The following is an 8,490-nucleotide window of genomic DNA, read 5'->3' as shown; positions in this document are numbered from 1 at the left end:
GGAAGGATGGCTGTAAAGGCAGATTTACTACCCACATTTCACTGCAGGTTGACAGCTCTGTAGGAATTCTCCACTTCTAGTCTTCCATCTCCCCTTTCTCTAAACCTTCAACTCCAAAGGCTCTTCTCATTGAACATTTCCAGAGACAGGAGAGATTGATCCTTCTCTTATAGATCAGACACCTCCTGCCCTATAGAAGGAGAGGTGGATGTGGCTGCCTCAGGCCTCAGAGCAGGAGGGTCTGAGCAGCTCCTTGGACTGAGGGCTGGAGCTGGGATTCCCTGGTAACTTCTGAGAAGATTGATAGTAGATATGCAGACCACCAAGGGGGCAGCTATAAAAGGGGAGGGCAAGGAGGGTGGTCAGACTCAGCCTAGCCCAGTTGAGCCTGAAACAGCCCAGCCAAGACCCAGAACCTAAGTCAGAGCCATGTCCATCCAAGAAAATGGCGACTAGAGCTCAGAGCCATGCCACACCCATGCATGCATACATATATACTTAGACTAACTCAAGTCATACACACACACACGTGCACGCATGCACACACACACCCCTTTCCTCTTGCAGAGAGGTGTAGAAACCTGACTCAGGGCCTGGAGGTCCAAATTCAATGGCAGCGCTGACTATTCACATTCAACAGCTATTACCCCTCCAGCCCAGACCCCTAGTATCCCCCCAGCAGCAATCCTAACTAACTCTTGTTCCCCGTGTGATCCTCAGAGTGCTGGGAAAGGATTGACTAAGCATCCACCCCAGAACTGTATTTCTCCCTCATCTATGGGACAGACTAGGCTGCCTGGAGCAGTGGCCCTCAGAATCCAGCCTCTGCAGCTGTGTGACCTTGGGCCAGGAAATTCATCTGTCTGAGCCTCAGTTTCCTCATCTGTGAAAGAGGCTGACAGGAACCACCTCCTCAGGCAGGTATAAGAATAAAAGAAGTGACATGTACAGCGTTTGCTCTGTTCCTCTACAAAGGAATTACTCCACCCGTCTTCTCTCGTTCTATCAGCATCAGCACCACGTGCCAGCCAGACACTATTCCAGAGGCTGGAACTATAGCCATAAATGAGAGACTCTCGTCCTCCCCAGGGAACACGCAGCTCAATTTTCCTACATTGAATGGAGAGGTAATCATGACCCGAGGATTAAATGAGATAATTCTGAATACCAGGATGTCACATATTAGGAGCTTAGCAGTTACTGGCCTCCTTTCTTCTCTGCTGAACAGCTTTTTAAGGGCAGAGACTGCGAATTGTTCACTGCCAGATTCTCTGTGCCTAGTACAGCCCCTGGAATGCACATAGGTGTTCAATAAATGTTGAGTTTATTCTCTAAATGGGCATTCAGGGAAACAAAAGCCCAAGACACCTCTCTCTCCCATTCCTCCCTCTTTTTCTCCCCCATCTCTCTCTCTCACACACACGCACACGTATGTGCACGTGCACACACACACAGCAGTGATGAGCTGGGCTCCTCTCTCGCCCCCTCTATCCCACAGTCCTGTCGCCCATCACAGGTCAACCCTTGGCCTCCTGTGGCCCTACAATCTGGGCTGAGGGGGGAGGAACAGGCTGTGGACCCAGGCTATTGTTTATTCGTAACTGGCCGCAGGGGTGGGACTCTGCAGCCCTTCCTGCCCCCCACCCCACACTTTCATTTTAATGAAATGAAGCCACCCGACGGCCCCCACCCCAAACCTTCCTAAGGTAAGAGTGAAATTGATTTTCCCTTTTAACTGGAAAGCAAGATAAACACATGGCACCCTTAGGGGCGGAGGGGAAGCACTTAAAATAGCACATCTCTGGGAGCAGACTGCTGCGTGCAGAGCTCGTCACAGACAAGGGCTGAATGCAAATCGCAGAGGCAGCAGCTGGGGCCAGCCTTCCCCTGGAAGAGCAGGTGAGAAGCACTACCTTCGCCCCTCTGTACCCTCTGCCTCCCATCAGGCTGGCGAGCAACCACAGGCTGACCTCTGTTCTCATAGGCTCAGACCTGGAAAGATTTCTCTCGGGTCATCTCCGCCCGAGTGCCTACAGCAATGGGCAGTGATGGGGCGCTTATTACCCCTCGAGGTAGCACATTGAAGCTCTCCTATTAGAAACTTCTGCTCTTACTGACCCATCCTGGGTGTCCCAGCATCTTCCCCCATTGACAGAGGTCTAATCCTGAGTCCTTCATCCCTCCCTTGTTCATTTGCTCCCTGCAGGGATCAGAAAACCAAGATCACCACCCCAAGTCTTCTCCTGTCTGACCCCCAGGACCCCCAGCCATTCCTTGGAGAGCCCATCCCTCAATGGAGAGCCTCTTCTCCATCCCTTGTTTGTCTAGGCTGGTGTCAGAAACAAGCTGCAGGTCTCTCCAGAAAGGATGAAGAGGAGGAGGTGGGGATGTTGAGGTGGGAGGGGAACTGACATTGACTGAACACCAGACAGTGTATTCAGAGCTGGTTTCAATGATCTCATTTAATCCTCTCAACAGCTCTGTGATTTAGGGACTACGATTATCCCCAGTTTACAGATGGGGAAACTGCATTGAGAGAATTTTTACCAACTTGCCCAGGATCACAAAATCAGTGAGTTGTGCTTAGTCACTCACCATACTCTCTCAAGGAATAATTGGCTTCATTTTTCTGTCATGCATGTTTGGAATATCGTTGCTGCTGCATAAAATGGAGATGACTGCCACGCCATACTGGGGCACCTCAGAAAGAAACCCCGGGAGAGCGGGGTCTGTGAGGATGGCAGTGCCTTTCTGGGAGTGAGTTGGGGCCACTGATTCTCTCCAATAGCCCCGCTCGAGGCTGCTCTCCAGAGCCTGATTTTGCAGGAGTCCACCTGGTGTGACTTGATCTATGATGGGGTGAGTCTGACACCCCTGGCCCTGGCAGCCATGGTGTCATGGCTCAGGCCCCCCAGGCTGCCATCTGAGCATTGTCCCACTAACACCCACTTTGGGAGCCAGGGGACCCAATGCCTCTTTCGCATTTAAAGCTCCCGTTCGTACATGTGTTAGAATATCAGCAACTGCTGTTGCTTTGTTTTCATTGGCATGGAAAGATGTCCACAACATATTGTTGGGAGGAAAAAAAGGACTTTACACAACAGCATGTGGAGTCTGCTCCTGTTCATTTAAAGCCGTGTATATATGTGTTTACAATCAGACAGAGGTGTCTGAAAATGTTCACCAAAATGGTACTAGGGAGCCTGAGCCCGAGCCAGGGCGAGCCGAGCCTGCTCCGGGCGGGCGGTGGCGGCGGCGGCGGCCCTGCTCCAGCCATGTCAGCGCGCGCGAGCCTGGGCCCACCATGAGCCATGGCCATGTCCGTAAGCGCCGAGGACGACGACTATGAATCGGAGCCGGACCAGAACCGGGTCGTAGGTCGGCCCAAGGGGAAGCTGGGCCCCGCCTCCGCGGTGAAGTTGGCCGCCAACCGGACCACGGCGGGAGCTCGCCGGCGCCGGCGCCGGACGCGATGCCGCAAGTGCGAGGCCTGCCTGCGGACGGAGTGTGGAGAGCGCCACTTCTGCAAGGACATGAAGAAGTTCGGCGGCCCCGGGCGGATGCCGCAGAGCTGCTTCATGCGGCGGCGCATCGCGCCTGTGCTGCCCCACACCGCCGTGTGTCTAGTGTGTGGCGAGGCAGGAAAAGAGGACACAGTGCGAGAGGAAGAAGGCAAGTTTAACCTTACGCTCATGGGGCGCTCATCTGCAGCGAGATCATCCACCCTGGATGCCTTAAGGTTAAGGAGTCAGAGGGCGTGGTCAACGAGGAGTTTCCAAACTGCTGGGCGTGTCCAAAGTGTAAGCACGCCAGCAAGACCGGGAAACAAAAGCGTGGCCCCGGCTTCAAGTACGCCTCAAACCTGCCCAGCTCCCTGCTCAAGGAGCAGAAGATGAACCAGGACAGCAAGGAGGGGCAGGAGCCTGCCAAGTGGAGGAGTGAGTGTGAAGAGGCGCCCCGGCGCAGGCCAGACGAGCACCCCGAGAAGGTGCCCCCTGACGGCATCCTGCGGCAAAAGTCAGACGATGTGCACCTGAGGAGGAAGCGGAAATACGAGAAGCCCCAGGAGCTGAGTGGACGCAAGCGAGCCTCGAGCCTCCACGCTTCAAACGTCCCCCGGTTCCTCCTCTCACCTCTCCCCGAGGCCCCCTCTAGGCAGCAGCCTCAGCCCCTGGTGGAGATCCAGTCTCACTTACTTCCTGCAGCAGCTAAAACCCGGCAAAGAAGATAAGCTTTTCAGGAAAAAGCGGTGGTCCTGGAAGAACGCTGAGGACCGAATGGCTCTGGCCAACAGGCCTCTCAGGCGCTTCAAGCAGGAGCCGGAGGACGACCTGCCCGAGGCGCTCCCCAAGACGACGGAGAGCAACCACTCCCGCTCCAGCTCCCCCACCGCGGCCCCAGCACAGAGGGGACGGAGGGCCCCGAGGAGAAGAGGAAGGTGAAGATGCGCCGGAAGCGGCGACTCCCCAACAAGGAGCCGAGCAAGGAGCTCAACCAGGAGATCCAGAAGACGGAGAGCAGCCTGGCCCGCGAGAACCACCAGCCCATCAAGTCGGAGCCTGAGAGCGAGAACGAGGAGCCCAAGCGGCCCCTGGGCCTCTGTGAGCGCCCTCTCTGCTTCAGCAAAGGGGCCCAGCTGGGGCCCGGCCTGCACAGCCCGCCCCGAGTCATCTTCCGGCCCCTCCCTCCGTGTCCCCGCCCAAGTGCATCCAGATGGAGCGACATGTGATCCCCGTCAGCCCCCCCGCCCGACTCGCTGCCCCTGGACGATAGGGCGGCCCACATTGTGCACAGGGAGGTGTGGAGGACCGTCTTCAGCTACCCCAGCCACCAAGACCTGTGTGTCTGCATGCGGGTCTGCAGGACCTGGAACCGCTAGTGCTGTGATAAGCGGTTACGGACCCGCATCGACCTGAACCGCTGCAAGTCCATCACACCCCTGATGCTGAGCGGCGTCATCCGGCAACAGCCTGTCTCCCTGGACCTCAGCTGGACCAATATCTCCAAGAAACAGCCGAGCTGGCTCATCAACCGCTTGCCTGGGCTCCGAGAACTGGTGCTGTCAGGCTGCTCATGGATCGCAGCCTCAGCCCTCTGTAGCTCCAGTTGTCCGCTGCTCCGGACCCTGGAGGTCCAGTGGGTAGAAGGACTAAAGGATGCCCAGATGCGGGATCTCCTGTCCCCGCCTACAGATAACAGGCCAGGTCAGATGGACCATCGGGATAAGCTCCGGAATATTGTGGAGCTGCATCTGGCCGGCCTGGACATCACAGACGCCTCCCTGCAGCTTATCCTTCGCCACATGCCCCTGCTCTCCAAGCTCCACCTTAGTCACTGTAACCACGTGACTACCCAGTCCCTCAACCTGCTCACCACTGTGGGCACCACCACCCGAGACTCCTTAACCGAAATCAACCTGTCAGACTGCAATAAGGTCACTGACCAGTGCCTGTCCTTCAAACGGTGTGGGAATATCTGTCATACTGACCTGCGGTACTGCAAGCAAGTTACCAAGGAAGGCTGTGAGCAGTTCATAGCCGAAATGTCTGTGAGTGTCCAGTTTGGGCAAGTGGAAGAAAAACTCCTGCAAAAACTGAGCAGCATCTGAGCTTGGAGCCTCCCATCAGGAGAGCCTGCAAGTGCAGGGTTCAGCAGCACGTGGAACCCCAGCTCAGCAAGGAGTCTTCAGCCCTAAAGCCCCCTCCACATTGGCCGAAAGCAGACGACACGCCAGGCCCTCAGGGTAGTTACACCCTCGTACCTGTGCCAGTAATCCAGATCCTAAGGTCCGGCCGGTCTCCACCCATAAGCTCTCCCTGAAAGGAAGACATGGTAGCAGATGGGGCTGTATAGTTTGAAAAAAATGAATGTGTAAAAAAGCTAGAAGTCTGGGACCTTGAGGAATTCAGACTGCTCGTGTCCAGGTTGTCCTCAGAGCCCAGCCCACGGTGACACAGTACCAGATCTACCAAGTCTTCTTTCTCTCGACAGGTATCGATCGGTATGTTTCTAAGAATGAGATACTGCCGTAGATCCTTCACTTTCAGTCGCATTAACTGAGGGCGCCGAAAGGCTGTCTCTTGTAATAAGTGACAAGTGGAACATCTACGGAGATTTTCTTTTAAGATCGAACAAACAGAGCAAAAATCTTTCTTGCCGTCACAACATACGTGCTGAACAAACAGATAGAAAAGAAGCATTATTTAATGAGAGCCAGATACAAGCCATTGTGAAAGCACTAGTTTTCCTTTTGCCTCCTATTAAAATTAAATTTTAGTTCTTATGAAGTCCCCCATGGCCCCAGACCCATGGGCGTTTTCGTGTCCTAAACGTGGTGAAAATCAGAACAGTCACTGCTGAGGCAGTTTGGATTCACAGAAGTTCAAATACAGACCTTTAAGAAAAAAAAAATGGTACTAGGGGTTGTTTCTGGGAGTAGAATTTGGGGTGATTTTTCTTTCTTCTTAGTTCATTTCTGTGACTGATTTGTATAAAGAATGAATGCATATCATCTTTTACCAAAAGAAATTTAAAAACACATTCCAAAAACTCACAGTGCTATTCAGTCAGTTTTATAATATAGGACAGGGGTTGAAAGAGAGCCCGCGCTTTCCCTTCCTCCTCCCTTCCCACCCGGCTCTTTCTTCGTGTCCCCTCCAAATCCTCCTGCAGGGTCCTCTCTGTTGTAATGGCTTTGGAGCCAAGTGACCAGAGTTGTCATGTCAGCTCTGACCCCCTGTTTAAAACGGGCATGAGAATTTCCACCCCGTAAGGTTTTTTGAAAAATAAATAACACCAGTTACAGGGAGGCACCTGGACCTCGCCTTAGCCTTGGAGGTAATCGCTGCTGAAGGAACGAACGCTGGGGATGGGGGAGGGGGGGTTGGAGGCGGGGGTGGGGGGGGCAATCGTAGCACGCTAAAGAAAAGGACAGGAGTCCAGAAGCCTCGGGAACACAACCTCTGACTAGGATGAGGGGAAAAGGCCTTCAAGTACCTGAAATTCCTGACCTAGAGCCATGCTGTGCTCTCATTCGCAGGCTTGGGAACATTTGTTCAACATACATTTTTAACGTAGTGTGTTTACTTGTCTCTCCAGGGGTCAGCAAACGACACCCCAAGGGCCACATCCAGCCTGTTTTGGAGTGACTGTCAAGCTCAGAATGGTTTTTCCATGTTTAAAGGGTTGAAACAAACAACAAATATGTGTCAGAGATCATAGTTGGCCCTCAGAGTTTAAGATATTTCTTATGTGGCCCTTAACAGAAAACGTGTCCATGGTGGATGAGAAGCAGGGCTGCGGGAGCCCGTCTGTAGCGCCTTGGCTGCAGGAGTGACAGCTAAGAAGAGGAGGAAACAGTATAGCCCAGCCCCGCGTGGCTCCCTGCACAGTATGGTGGGCACCAACACTGACCCTGAGTCACTGAGAGAAGAGTCTGTCTTCAAGACCCTCTGGCTAGGGGGGCAGGGACATGGGTAAGACCTCCAGGATGATTTCCATCCCAGAGAGGGAGATGGAGTTACGAGATCACAGGGAGGAGCTTCGATTGTGCAGAAAACATACGCTGTGAGTTGGGAACTCTTACTATCCCTGCTTTCAGAGGAACACCCCAGGCTTTGGGGAAGCTAGGCAGCTAGCCCACGGGATGCCGCTGGTGAGTGGGGAGCAGGGATCTGAGCCCAGGAAATGCGACTTTAGGTCCTGTGTCCTGACCTTTGCCTTCAGGGTTGTTCTTGGGGACAGAAGGGTCTGTTAGATGTGGGTCCTCGGGTAAAGTCACCTGGAATATCAGTGACTCACCTGAGGGGCCACTGATGCCATCTACCTAATTACTCAACCCTGATGGTGGCCCGGCCTCTGCAGAGAGGTCAGAGGCTCTTTGTGGAAAAAGAGGGAAGGGACCACCCATGTTCCAGGCACTGGCCAGGTAAGCCAGACACTGCAGCGCCTCCCTCCATCCTCACACTCACCCACAATAGTGGGACAATGACTCCATTGGGCAGAAGGGGAAACTGAGGCTCAGGGAGCTTACACAAGGTCATGCAGTCTGTAAAAGGCGGATTCTGGACTTGAAACCAGCTCGCTCTTCCTCCAGCGTTCATGCCTTCCAAAGCTGTCACTTCTGTTAGGGGGGTGGGGCACCTCCTCCACATCTCCTCTGGGGGTACCCCCTGTTGCACCCCCTTCTAGGAGGTACATTAGCAAGCAAGCTACCTGCCCAGCTCCCACCAGCCCTGTTCCAGAGAATCTGAGCCAGCCAAGTGTAGCAGGATTTGGTCTGCCGAGACAGACTAATGAAGCAATTTAAAAACAATTGTTTGGAACACACAGACATCTGGGTAATAATAGACTACAAGAAAACTGACCAGTGAATTTTCCCAGGGCCACTAACAGGGCAAGATCTACCTCAGCACATGCAGTTGGCAGGCGACTCGCTGGAAGGTCCCACAGGTATCTCGGTGAGAGTTTGGCTTACTTTATAGGATCGGT

General features: G+C 53.9%; 1 pseudogene; it reads left to right on the top strand.

Annotated features, from left to right (window-relative positions):
- The first annotated feature begins 3,205 nt into the window (after positions 1-3,205).
- On the top strand, positions 3,206-5,608 carry LOC117307681 (lysine-specific demethylase 2B-like; annotated as a pseudogene).
- The last annotated feature ends 2,882 nt before the right edge of the window (positions 5,609-8,490 follow it).

The sequence above is a fragment of the Tursiops truncatus genome, chromosome 1 (assembly GCF_011762595.2).
Source record: "Tursiops truncatus isolate mTurTru1 chromosome 1, mTurTru1.mat.Y, whole genome shotgun sequence".
Lineage (NCBI taxonomy): Eukaryota > Metazoa > Chordata > Mammalia > Artiodactyla > Delphinidae > Tursiops > Tursiops truncatus.
The sequence above is the reverse complement of the archived record's forward strand: the minus strand, read 5'-3'. Positions and strand labels throughout refer to the sequence as shown.